This window comes from Callospermophilus lateralis, unplaced genomic scaffold (assembly GCF_048772815.1).
Source record: "Callospermophilus lateralis isolate mCalLat2 unplaced genomic scaffold, mCalLat2.hap1 Scaffold_182, whole genome shotgun sequence".
Lineage (NCBI taxonomy): Eukaryota > Metazoa > Chordata > Mammalia > Rodentia > Sciuridae > Callospermophilus > Callospermophilus lateralis.
In genome coordinates this window covers 1,646,889-1,662,404 of record NW_027512854.1, presented here as the reverse complement: position 1 = coordinate 1,662,404, position 15,516 = coordinate 1,646,889, and positions in this window count along the sequence as shown.

Sequence of the window (15,516 nt, the reverse complement as noted above, 5' to 3'; positions counted from 1 at the left end):
AAAGAGTGAACCCTATATTATAAAGAAACACACTTCATTAACATTGGATTCATATCGAGTTAATTATCAACTCAAAAGACATAGATTAAAATACTCAATTAACAAACAAGACCCAAATGTATGTTGTCTACAAGAAACACAGCCTGACATGCAACAATGTTCACAGAATAAAACTGAAAGAATAGAGAGATATTCCATGTAAATGGAAGCCAAAAAAAGTAGTAGCTATTTGCAAATTTGATAAAGGTGACTTTCAACAACAATTACTCAAAGTTAGCAAAGAAGGTCACAACCTACAGCTAAAGGGAAAAATCCAACAACAAGAAAAATGGCTGTAAATATTTACACGTGAGTGGTAGTGCAACCAATTTTATAAAATAATCACTATTCATCCTAAAGGGACAGAAGGACCCAATAAAAACAGAAGTGTGGGTGACATTAATACTAATCACCAGTGACTGGTTAGGTGGACAAACTTTCCTATATATTCAATATAGGAAACTTTCAATAACTTTCCTATATATCACTTTTACTTTTTTATCATGACAATATAATATTTGTCTACGCACTATTTCATCTGACAAGAACAGAACTCATAATTTGTTAGCAATAAAAAAACTTTCTTTATAATAGATCATATATTAGAATACAATGCATGTCTTAGTAAATACAAAAACAAAATAATTCCATTTATCCCTTATAATATCACAATGGATTGCTATTAGAAAACAACACATGCAGCCTTTTTAACAAGTGGGTCTGGGATAAAAATACCCAAACTCATGAAGAGGAAAATCAACTCAAGAGTGGATCAAAGATTTAGGAATTACCCAAGATACTCTACAGCTACTAGATAAAATTTTAAGCTGAACTTTTCAACATATTATCACAATCATCAATTGTCCTAATAAAACTCCTAAAGCATAAGACATAAAACCAAGAATCAATAAGTAAGATGGCAAAAGATTAAAAACTTCTGAATACTAAAGGAAACAAATAAGAGCATGAAGACAGAGGCTGCAGAAAAGGAGATCTTTGCCACCTGATCCACAAATGTGGGTTAATATTCAAAATATATAAAGAACTCAAAAAACTTATCACAAACAATTAATAACTCACAGAATAAATTGAAAAACACTAAAGGTATCTTTCTAAAAAGAATTACAATTGAACAATAAATATATTTTAAAAAGTTCAACATATCCAGCAGTTTGGAAATACAAATAAAAACTACATTGAGATTTTATCTCATTCTCTTCAAAATGGCAATTATCAAAAACACAAATAATAGTAAATGTTGCTGAGGATGCAGAAGAAAGGTACACCCAACTCTTCCATTGCTTGGTATAGATACAAAAGATTTAAAATCAGTATATTTTAGGGATGTAGCCACATCAGAGTTTATGGCAGCACAATTCAAAATAGAAAGGCTATCAAATGAAGCCTAGTTGCCAATCAACAGACTAACATATAAAAAAAAATGTGGCATATATGTGTGTGTGTGTGTGTGTGTGTGTGTGTATATATAAAAATAAAATGAAGCTCTACTCAGTAAGTCATCAATTGAAAGAAATAATGGCATTGGTTAGTAAATGAATGGAACTGGAAAATGTCCCACTAAGAGAAAGTAAATATCCTGCTCAGACTCAAAAAGTCAAAGGCTGAATATTTTCCCTTCTATTAATAAGGTAGATAAAAATAAAGGGAAAATGGGGGGTTCCCTAAAAACAGAAGAGAGGTCAGTGGAGTCGAGGAGGAGATTAGGAGGTATGGAGGGACTGCCAGAGGAAGTGTGGTGAAATGAATCTGAAAAAATTTTCCTTTGTACACTTAAGAATATATCACACTGAATTTGACCTTTATATCAATGATGCACTAATTAAAACAACTACAAGTAAATACAAGAAAGAACAGTGGAGTAGAATTGGAAAATTGTATACCATGCTTGTATGATTATTTAAAAATGAACCTCAATATTATATGTGAAATGATGATCTAATTAATAAAAAGAAGCAAACAGTGAGTAAAACTATAGAAATTGCATGAACACTTGTACAATGAATAATACAGTTGGGTCACTAATAAAATTAGGGGAGAGAAGTTTTAATCAAACCTGAGAACCACATGAGAATAAAAACACAACATCTATACATTTATGGGTTAAAGTAAAAGCAGATCTTTTTTGTTGTTTGTTTTTTTTTCTTTTATTGAGACATTATATATGTGTGTATGTGTGTGTATGTGTGTGTGTGTGTGTGTGTGTGTGTGTATGAGATAGTGGGGTTCATTATAACGTATACAGAAATGCATATAACATATTTAGACAAATCTCACTGCCCAGTACATTTTCTATCCCTTCTGATATCCCTCCACTAATCCACCAAAAGCAGTTGTATGAGGGCAGTTTATACTAAGGGCTACCTCCATTTAAAAATCTAAGATATTTCAATTTAAAAACCTCATGATGCATCCCAAGTTCTAAGAAAAACTTCAGTAAATGAGTTCTAAAACAAATACAAGAAAAGAATTAATTAAAGTCAGAGCCAAAATTATAAAATAGATAATTTTTTTAAAACACATAGTAATAATGAAACAAATAGTTCGTTGTTTTTTTTTTTTTTTTTTTTTAAGAGAGAGAGAGGAGAGAGAGAGAGAATTTTAATATTTATTTTTTAGTTTTCGGCGGACACAACATCTTTGTTTGTATGTGGTGCTGAGAATCGAACCCGGGCCGCACGCATGCCAGGCGAGCGTGCTACCACTTGAGCCACATCCCCAGCCCCTAGTTCGTTGTTAAAATGGTAATCTGGCCTTGGAAGATACAGACGAATAAAGCTAGAAACAAAAAGTGAAATATTAAAACAGATATCACTGAAATCCAGAAGTTCTCTAGAGACTATTAGAAAATTTATATTTCAATGAATGGGAAAAATTTAGACTATTTTAAAGAATAAAATTGAAAGATAAATAAATCTAAGTGATATTAATGAAATATGTCATAAAATGTTGAATCAAATAGATAGAGAAAAACATAGCTCAATAATAAGCAAGAAGGTTGAAGCAATAATAAAAAGCCTTATGGACCAGAAGTTCAGAGGTGAATACACGGCTAAATTTTATCAGATATTTAAAGAAGAACTGAAATTAATCCCCCATTACATTTAAGAGCAAAGGAAAGATGCTTCCAAAGCAATTCTGCAAAGTATTACCCTGACTGGAAAAGTGAATATTGGACAGAACAAGGAAAAAACTAGATATCAATAGACTTGAGAAACATAGTATAAAAATTCTCATAAAATTTTTGCAAACCACATTCAACAACACATTACAAAATAACATACATATCAGGCATCGTGGTATAGGTGTATACTCTCAGAAAAGCATCAGGTTGTTTGAGGAACACTGTAATTTCAAAGCCAGCCTGGGAAACTTAGTGAGATCTGTTATCAAAGTGAACAATAAAAGGTGCTGGTGATGTGGCTCCTTCGTACCATGCTCCTGGTTTGAGACTCTAGTCACATGACAAAGCCCTGAGAGATTAGAAATAGGAGAATTTTATTAAAAGATAAAAAAGACCAAGTATATCAAATCCAAAGCCAATAGTAAAATGAAGAAGAACATTTTCTCTAGAATCAAGAAACACACAAGAATGTTCATTGCCACCAATCTCACTAATTACAGTACTTAAAATTTAGAAAAAAAGAAAAAGGATTCAAATAGGAAAGTTAAAATGTTAAATTATTTCTATATGCAAATGATGTAGTCCTATTCTTAGAAACCATAAATAATATATTATGAAAATTCTACTTTGATGAATGAATTCATCAGAGTAACAGGATACAAAATAAACATATAAAAATAAACTGTCTATATACCATAGGAAACCTAGAGAGAATAAAGCAAGAGTAATAGTTCATTCAAATAACTTTAAAAATAGGTAGGAAAAACCCTAAACAAGAAAGTGAATGACCCCTTCAAGTAATATTACACATTGATGAAAAGGAAAATAAGAAAAAAATAGGAAGTAAAAAGATCTGCTATGTTCATAGATAAGCAGAATTAATATTGTGAAAATGGGCATAGTACCATAAATGAGTTATAGATTCCATGTATTCCCATTCAAATTCAAATGGTATTGTTCGCAGAAATGGGGGGAAAATAACTACTTCTAAATTTGTATGGAAGAAAAACAAACAAACAAAAAAATACTTAGACAAAGTGATACTGATCATAAGATAAACAATGGATAAACTACAATGCCCAATTTCAAAATATAAAGCAGAGCCATAGTAATAAAAACCATCGTCCTGGTGTAAAGAAAGACCCATAGACCAATGGATAGAAGAGAAGTCAGACAGCAAACCCACACAGGTACAGTCATGTGATACCAGGCAAAGACACCAAAAACATATTTTGGAGAAAATGTGACAGTTTAGAAATAGTGTTGGAAAAACTAGATAACCGTATGTAAAAGAAGAAACCTAGATGCCTATTTTTTAACACTATACAAGAGTTTATTCAGAAAGAACTAAAGACATATGTACCAGACTAGAAGGTTTACAAATGCTAGAAGAAAATATAATGAAAACACTTCAGTATGTAGGCAATAACTTCCTGAATAGAGCCCCCTACAGCTCAGAAAATAAGAGCAACAATGGATAAGAGAGGGTGCATCAAACTGAAAAATTCCTGCATAGTAAGTGAAACACAAAACAGTAAGAAGTGGTAGCCTCCAGAAATGGAGAAAAGCTTTGCCAACTCTCTTCTGACAGAGGATTAATATCCTAAGAATATTAATGCAAATATCTTAACACCAGAAAAACAAAAACCTTTTCATTAAAGAGCAAATGCACAACTAGTTCTCAAAATAAGAGATACAAATGGCCAACACTTCAGGGAAAAAAAAAAACCATAATACCTTTATCAATCGGGAATATGCAAATCAAAACAATATCAAGCTCCCATTTCCACTATTCAAAAAAGCAATCATCAAGAAGGCAAATAATACTGGGAAGATGAGGAGAAAAATCTCCTATATGTGAATGGCAGGAACATAAATTACTATATCCCTATGGAAATTCATATGAAGGCTACTCAAAAACTAAACACAGAACTACTTTATTATTCAAATATACTACTCAGTACTTACCAGAAAATATTAAAGTCAGCTTATTTTAGAGATATACATATGCCCATCTTTGCCATGACACTATTAATAATAGGCAAGTTATAGAATCAGGCTAGATGCTAGTTAATAAAAGAATGGATAAAGAAAATGTGGTATATATACACAAAGAAGATTTCTATGCATAGAGAACAACAAAACTAATTTTAGGAAAATGTATAAAACAGGGAAGCATAATGTTAAATAATATAAGCCAGTCTCAGGAAACAAGTATCATATATTTCTCTCACATGGAAAACTAGAGGTGGAAATGTTCAACATAAAAATAGATGAATAATAAATTTTATCCATTAGCATACATAAAATTGGGGGTATGGAGGAAGGAATGTTAAAGATAGCATTAGGGGAGTATATTTGATCTATATGTATGTAAAAATATGCCACTGTGAAAATTCTGTATAATTAATGTGTATCAATTTTTAAAACCTGATCATCTTTTTTAAATTTTTACAAGTTCATTTATTTTTCAGTTATCATGTTCACTACCACTATTACTCATTTGTTTGGATTTGTATTTTTTAATAGCAGTACTATTTATATATGCATATATATTTATTTTATTGATTTCTTTTTAGTTATATGTGACAATAGAGTCCATTTTGATATAATCCAACAAGCACTGACCATCAACATATTAAGTCTATATTAATTGTTACTAAATATAAATTACTTGAAGCTTTAATAGGAACAGAAGCAAAGAAAAGAATGATTTCTTAAGCATCTAAAATATGCCACATTTGTTTATTTTTCTATTCATTATAATAACAAATGATTGTGATTGTAATCCCAAACCCTGCCTCCTAGTCATTCAAGGATGTCAAGAGTAAATAATAGACAAATATATCACATTATTCTATTAACATTCCTATGTTTGGCCTAATATTGAATTGCTGCTCTTTTTAATTTCAATATTTCTTATTTTAAGTATCAGCCATCTTGACTCTCTTATTCAATCTGGACACTTGACTTTCCCTTCATAAATGAATTCTTTGTATGCATCCACTTTTCTCAACTTCATATTCATAAAGCTGTTCTTTTTCCTTCTTTTCTATTTCTTTCCTTCTATAAGGGCACACTGAAGAACTGTTTAACCCACCACTTTCTGGCAATGTTAATTCTGTACATATACCTCACCTGTTGCTCTCCTTGTTTTCTACTATAACCTTGTAGCCATATTTCTTTCTAGCATGTTTTTCTTCCTGAAAGATGATATGTTAAAAAAATGGAAAGATTTTTTTTTTAACACATACATTACCTTTGATTCAGGTGATGGAATTGAAGGACAATCATTCTTTATTCTGATTGCCTGCACAAGTGTGGTTTCAAGTATTTCCTTCTTTCGACTCGAAGGTTTACTCTTGTCAGGTAAATTTCCACTCTTTTGGTTCCCAGTGTCATATTTTACTTCTGACAATAAAAACAAAATAAAGAGTATATAAAAATTCTGTAATTTAAAGTCAATAAGCAGCACAATTTCAGGCAGTCTTCACATTGCTTACCATCCTTCATGGATTGTCTGGAAGCTTCAATAAATTCTCCTCCTTTTTCTGGGATGTTCTAGGAAGAAAAAAAATTAAGGGATAATAAGAACCAAAGATGACAAAATAATTATTATTCTCCACTACTATAGGATACAACAGAATAAGCATTCTGATGTATACTTATTCCAAACTAAAGGCACCAGGGAAATTCCAAATTCTATAAAAATTAATTTAGGCTTGAGTATTGTAAGTCATTTAAGAATGATTTAAAAACCACAGTTTTTAAATGAAAACTGATACAAAAAATCCTTCAATAAATATATTTCCTGTACAGTTAGAAAGCTGTTTCTAATGCAATTTGTCTTTCACTATGTATTTCACAGCCCATTGTTACTTCCAGCCCCCATGATCCTCAAGTACTTGAGAGAATAGTGATACAAAAAAGCATTTTTTTTTTAAAAAAAAATCAACATAATTCTTTGAAATGGATTCTTAGCAAATATTCATATAAAATATAAGAAAAAATATAGCTTAATTTTCAGCAGTAACATCTTAAAACACAAAATTCAGAGCAAGAACATGAGGTTTTTTACAAAAGATCACTTTACCTTAATATGAGCTTCATAGCTGCCCCCAACCATTGCAAACAAGGAATCATCTGAGTGTGATTTTTTGATAGATCTTTAAAGCAAAAATGTGTAACAAAAATGGTGAATAGTTTTCTTTTTAAAATAAACTCTGTTTAATTTAAGGTATAACTTATTAAATGGTATTTCCTGATTGATATAATTAAAATATAACCTCCAATTAAAAAAATAGCTTGTATTCACCTCTTTGTGACTCTACTGCTGTGAATCTATAAAATATTCAATATAGATATTAAGGCACTCTTAGTTTCAATTCAGAGCAATAGTCAATACATGAGCAGAAACAGATAATAATTTGCTCTTGCAAACTGCCTGTCTTGAAGGCTGAATTTAAAACCCAAGTAATGGCTGATATTTTTTTTTTTCACCTGAACTGAAACAAACCTCTGGTAACACAAGACAAGATAACAAGAGGCACAGTTCTCTCTCATGGATATCCAGGAGTCAAATACTAAGCAATGTTGTTTTACAGGATGGAAATCACCAATAATAATACACTATTTATTCCCTCTACCCACAAATAATGCACAGAGTTCTCTGGAACTTTAAAAATTATTGAAAGTTAAAAAGTCAATATATATATTATTTAGAATACCTTTGTCAGAAACATTGAAATAAATTATAAAATTGATTTTTCCTGTATAGTTCTCACTTTATTCAGGTCCTCATAAACTAGCAAGCCCTTTAAGACCTTTCCAGGAACTCAGACGCTCAGGGGGAAAGACTTCCAGAAAAGCAGAATCTTGGTATTTGTACCTCTGTTTCCCTAGCTATTATGTAAATATCCTCCTTCCTCTGGGAATCCATTTCCCAGTCACTCATCTGCAAAACTCAGTGGCAGTCTCTAAACTTGAAATCTACATCCCTTGAATATTCAGATTCCTGACACAGGTTAAACTAACTGGAGTCTCAATCATTGGCCTGTCTGAATACCTTTCCAAATACTGAACTGAAGCTTTTTAATAACTTTCCCTGTCAATCACTCCTTTGCCCAGCACTACATGTACATTTTAAGGACATCAGCAATTTGGAAAGAAAGAAAAGGTGAATGAAAACCTGTTTTGTGCCACACATCCATGTATTCTAACAATTTCCACAGTCTGTTTCACTAGTCTCTAATCCATTCTTGTATCACAGAGATGAAAACAGGCAAAATACAAGCTATTAAGACTTCCTCTAAATTTTGTGTTAATATGCCATTATAGAGAATTTTTAATATACTGTGTCCTTCATTCCTGTTTTGTGCTCATCAAACTAATCATAAACCCTAAGATTTTGGTCTCTTTTTAAAAATGCTTATTCCTATCCAACACAGTGTTGTTACTCTTGGTGAATACTAATATAGCCCTTTCCTTCACTAGTTAAATTTTGATTCTCCACCACTATGTTCACTTAAAACTTCTAGTCTTGTCCTCTTTAGTTGGGTTCTTATAGTCAATCTTCAATCTATTATTTTTAAAAAATCACCTTAAAAATGATAAGCAGAAAATGTACTGAGCTCAGAATTAAGAAACTGGAGTTTAAATCTCATTGTTGTCATTGTTTGTACCCAGAAAACTCCCTTTAATATATTTAAGTTTAAGGTACATCCTCAAAACTATCATTTGGCTGGCATGTAGAACACATGCTGAAAGACTAGAAGGTTTCTAAAATTCCTTAAAATTCTGAAATTTCTAAACTTTTGATCTGTCAAAAGAAAAAAAAAATATTCAATTGACAAAACAGAAACACAAAGAGAACAAAACAGAAAATACAAATAGAAATTAAATAAAAGGTTATAGTCATAAAAAAGAAAAAAAAGTATAAAAGTAAAAGTCTTCATAAAATTGTTAAGGGTAGTAATTGAAGAGAAACTAACTGGAAAATCAGGAATTAGAGAAATAAGAATGTCCTCTAAGGATTAATATAAGTAATACAACATTGTCTAAAAAGTGTTATTCTTAACTTCCAGTAAAATAATTTCTCTACAGCACTTGCCTGATATTCTTGTTTATTAGAAAACATGAGGCATAGCTCTGTGAGATTTTCCACAAAAGCTTTTGATATATTAAAAAAAAACCTGATTACTAGTTTGAACTGTCAATATCAGGACAAAATCTTGGACTATAACCTGGCTTATCAGGTAAAATATAAATCAGAATTAACACACAACTGCCTTTGACTTTCTAAATTGATGATACGCAATTTGAAAGTTAAAATGTGAATATATATGTTATTTAGAATACATTTGTCAGAGAAATTGAAATAAATTATAAAATTGATTTTTCCTGTATAGGTCCCACTTGGTATTAACCTGTACAATGGAACAACACAATGGAGTTGTCATCTAGGTAATACTACAGCCTAAACACAGGCCTGAAACTTATTAATTACCCAAATATGAAACAAATAGTCAACCTCTATGAATGACAGCTCTTTATTAGTAATTAACAGATTACAATAGTACAGATACTTTCAAAGTGCTTATAAAACAACTTCAGGAAACAAGTGTTAACTGAATGTGGTGTCTGTCCCACACTAGAATACTCAACAAATCCTTCTACCTTCACTCTCCACTTAGTTAACAGACATTTTTTAATTAAAATCTATAAATTCATACCTTCTTAATGAGTCATCTTTAGGACTTTCTTTCACTATTAAATAAAACAGTAAAATATACAATTAATCAAAAACAGAAATATAAAATATAAAATTTTACGACTCTGACGTTTTGTTGTAAAATGTTCCTCCAGACAAAGACTCGGAGAAATTTTTAGAATTAATATTAATTGTATTTCTGACAGGTAAGTAATGAATGCATTAACAACACCTATGACTCCTACTTTGTACTTATCAAATGCAAGGAAGAAACAACAGGAATTATAAAAGTTTGATACTTAAAAGTAAATCATTGGTCCCATAATCATAATCCTTAATAAAATTTGCAAAAATGAAAAAAAAACATTATTGTTGTCAAATAAAGTAGCATAAATATGTAAGTGTCAAACAAGGAGAGACATGATGGTGAATTAGCAAGAAGTGGATTTCCTCACAGATCCACCATATGGGACTCAGAGAGTGAGAAAACTGCTTCTCTGTGAGGTGGGAGATAAAAGCATGCCACTGATACTCAATACTCAATATTGAACAGAGAGACCTTGAAAACTGGGGAATTTGGGGTATATCAGAAAAAGGTGAGAAACAGAGCTGGAGCTTAGGATCTTGATGTGAGTGGGGGAAATCAGTACATTAAGACAAAAAAAGACTGAAAAGTGATGTAGACAAGGGGCTAGGGTTGTGGCTCAGTGGTAGAGTATTTGCCTAGCACGCATGAGGCACTGGTTTCAATCCATGTAAAATAAAATAAAGATACTGTGTCTACCTAAAACTAATTATATATATATATATATATACATATACATATATATATATATATATATATATATATATATATATATATATATGAAAAGTGCTGCAGACAGTCTTGGAATGCAGAATGTGGGACCAGAAGGTCAAGCTATTCTACTCATTAAACTGTGGCATGAAAGTCATCACCGGTCTGCCTGGAATGTACAGAGAGTTGAAGCTGGAGACATATTTAAACATCTGCACCAACTCAGACTGAGAATTTAGATCCATGTGTTGGGGCTCAGTCCGATATATAAATCTGACAGACACCATCCACAAGACATAAACTGAGCCTAGCAAATCAGGAGAATTTCTGGCATGGACAGTATTTCTCCTGGGGGTAATATTAGTCAGATAGGCCAAAGAGAGCCTGTCCTCCTCTCTTCCCTTGACATAGCTGTGCCCAAGACCAGTGGCAGTTGCTTCAAAATCTCAATGAGCAGAAGTGATGGACCTTGGTGCTTGAGGGCAGACCTAAGGAGGTAAGAAAGAACAGTACCCTGAAAAAACAGTACTGGTAAAGCCTGGCTTCCCTGTCCCATGAATGTAGCCCTGGGGAGAAAAGTAGAGTAAAGTCCTAGGTGTGCATTGATTTATTTATGCCCAGTAACTACCCATGAAATGAAAGACATGGGGCAAAGACAGGAACTCACTGCCTCCCCTGAGAACATATTGTAGAACCTAGCATGACCTATACCCTGGGCATGGAGCTGACAACACCTTTCACAGCTCCCCATACCATACCATGGAGAATGGAAACTGAGAGATGGAAAGACACTTTGGAAGAGACAGCAAGCACATACTTTCAGTAACAATCCTGTTTTTTTTTTTTTTAACTTTTTAGTTTTAGTATGTGTACTGATGGATACATGAAGGACATTCATACACTTGTACATATTTGTTCATGCGTTCTCATTTGTACTATCCTGAAACATATTTATTTTTCCTTACTCTGTTGTTAAGGGTTAAAGTTTTCAATTAGCCTGTTTTGGATTGAGTTTGTGTTCTGTTTCAAACCTTTTATTTCTTTTTGTTTCTATTTCTTTTCTCTTACAAACAGTCAAATTCCGTTATTCTCACTTTACTCTTTATTTCTTTTACTTGTTTTTCCTTCTTCCTCATAAACAAAACATCGTATATCACTTTGCTTCTGTCCTACTCACATCCTGAAACTGCTAATCCTTTTCTATCACCGTTGCTTTTTTCTTCATAATGAACTCTATTTTTAATTTCTCCCAGAACTCTTGGTTTATAAAACTCCACACACCACCACTAATGCTAAAGCAACAATTAATACAATTGAAGGTATAGAAAACACCTACTCTTTTATTTTATGAAAGACATGTCATGATTAGTTACTGTCGTTACTGATATAAATTGATACACTTCTGTTTATTGTGCCAATTAACTTTGTGTGAATATAAAAATTAAGTATGCAATTTAGTTCTATATTTTTTATGCACAGCTGGTTGCAATTATTTGGATCCCCCCCCCAACCTGTGAGCCACAAGATATCTACAGGATCACTAGAAATGCACAGAATAGAAGTTCTGTTGCTAGAGATCCATTTTGATACATGAATACACATACAAACAATATGAACAAGAAAGGGAACAAAGCATCACAAAAAAACCAGAATGACTCAAAATCAGATTCCACAAAAATTACAGTGAAGAAAATATCAGAGAAGGAATTTTGAAAGTTTATATTACAACTGATCTATGAGATAAAAGATAATGTAAAAAGTAAAATCCCAGAGAAGACACAAGAAGTAAAATATCAATAAGGAAATAAAAGTTCTAAAGAAAAATCATTCAGAAATTTTCAAAATTCAGAAATCAATAAACCAAATTATAAATGCAATGCAAAGCATCACCAATACACTAGATGACTTATAGGACAAATATTCAGGTAATAAAGAAGTAGTGCATAATCTTGAAAATAAAGTTCATCATGGAGAAAAGATGTTACCAAACCATGAACAGAATTTAAAAATATATATATGGGATAATAAGAAAAGGCCAAATTTAAGATTCACTGTGATAGATGAAGGTATTGAATTTCAAAACAAAAAATGAAAAATCTTTTCAATGAAATAACTGAACATTTCTAAAATCTTAAGAATGAAATGAAAAATCAAACACAGAAGGTATATACAACTCCAAATATATAGAATTACAACACTCCTAGCCACAATAGTATGAAAATGCCTAACACACAGAATAAGTATAGAATTTTACTTATAATAGAATTTTAAAACCTGATAGTGAAAAATGATTGGTCATATTCAGAGGCAAACTGATCCAGATCTCAGCTGATTTTTCAAAGACCCTAAAAGCTAGGAGGTCTGGAAATAATATATACTAAGCTCTGAAAGAAAACAGATTCTGCATAGAATACTAAATTATATCAGATTTTAATATGAGATAAAAACTTCCTATTATGGAAGTTTTTGTTTATTTCTCTATTTTGTTTATTACAACAAAAGTTAAAAAAAATCACAACTAGAAAGCTGGTATTATAAAACCCAATAAATATTTTAATAAGAAAAAATAAAATACACAAATAAAAAACATACAGAAACTAAAACTAACAGAATAGTTAATCAAAGTAGAATCTATTTCAACTTGATAACTAGAAATGAACCAAAATAACAGGAAACATAAATCATCTCTCAATAATAACACTGAATGTTAATGGACTCAACTCATCAACAGACATACACTGGCAGATTGAATTGAAAAAAAAAAAAGAACCCAACAATAGCCTGTCTCCAAGAGACTCACCTCTTAGAAAAATATATACACAGACTAACTGTGAAAGGATGGGGAAAACATATCATTCACATGGATGTTATAAACAAGGTGTATCTATTTTCACATCTGACATAATGGACTTTGAGAAAAAGTTCATCAGAACAGATAAAAAATTCCATTTTCATACTGCTTAGTAGAGTAATACAACAGAAAGAAATAATAGTGGTAAACATATATGCTCCAAACTATGAAGCATCTAAGTAATCAAAGAGCTCCTTCTCAATATCAATAATCAAACAGATCACAACACAATAATATTGGGAACTTTAAGATGTGTCTCTCATCACTAGAAAGACCATACCAACAAAAATTAAATATAGAACTAAAATTACAATAAATAATTTAGACTTAACAGAAATGCACAGAATATTTTACTCATCAATGACTGAATACATTTTCTTCTTAGGTGCACAGGGAACATTTTCCAAAATAGACCATATTTTAGTACATAAAGAAACATTTCACAAATACCAAAAATAGCGCTAATGCCTTGAACTCTGTCAGACCATAATGGAATAAAACTAGAAATCAACAAGATGAAAATTTTTTAAAAAACTAACACTAGGAGACTAAATTCACTATTGAATAATGAACAGATAGATGAACAAATCAGAGTTTAAATAAAAAATTAAATGTAAATGAGAATAGTGATACAATATATAAAAACCCTTGGGACACTATGAAGGCAGTTCTAAGAGAAATTTTTATAGCATTGAGCCATACATTAAAAGAATAGAAAGTTACTGAGTACAATAATCTAATATTATATCTTAAGGACCTAGAGAAAAACACAAAAATCAGCAAAATAAAGGAAATAATAATAATCAAGGATGAAATTGATAAAATCAAGATGTAAAAACTGAAAAAATGAATCAAAAATTTTTTAAATGAACAAAATTGATAAATATTAACAAAGCTATCAGAGAAAAATGAAAAGTACCAAAACCTCTGATGAAAATGGAAAGATCAGCACAGATACCACTCAAACAGAGTATAAATAGAAGCTATTTTTCAAAATCTATACCCCAATAAGCTAGAAATTCTAAAAGACATCAGTAAATTCCAGGAGACATGAGCTACCCAAATTTAACCAGAAGTATATAGAAAATTTAAAGATATCAATTTCAAATAATGAGAATAAAAAAGTCATCAAGACCCTATCAACAAAGAAAAGCCTAGGACTAGATGGATGCTCAGCCAATTTCTACCAAACCTTTAAAGAAGAAACAATACCAATCCTTCTCAAATTATTTCTTGAAATTGAAAAAGAGGGAATTCTTCAAATTCATTAAATGAAGCCTATCTCACACTGATATTAAGTTCAGACAAAGATTCATGAAAAAAAAGAAAAATTCAGACTAATATCCTTTATGAACATAGATGCAAAAATCCTCAATAAAATACTGCTAAATCTTATACAAAAATAGATTTCAAAAAATAGTGCACATGACCAAGTAAGTTTCATGCCAGGAATGCAACACTGATTCAACAAATGGAAATCAATAAATGTAATTCATCACACAAATAGATACAGAGATGAGAACGCTTGATTATCAAAATAGATGCAGCATCTATTTTTACATAATACCCCATCCATTCATGCTTTAAACACTAGAAAAAACAGGAATGAAGGAATCATACCTCAACATTGTAAAAGCTATACATGACACACTGAAAGACAACATAATTATAAATGGAGAACAATTACAGAATTTCTTCTAAAAACTGCAATGTGACAAGGATGCCCACTTTCACTACTTCTATTAGTACACAATGCAAGTCTTAGCAAATACAAAATGTAGAGATAATACTCTGCAATCTATTGGATCATAAATGAATAAAACTACAGAAGACCAAATTCATGACTGAATGATAAATAGAGAGCTGAACAAATCAGGTCCTTTAATCTCTTGCCAGAGAATTTGGCAAAGGAATGTAATTAAAAGGATATGAATAGGAAAGGAAGGGCTAAAACGAGCACTGTTTGAAGAAAACATGAT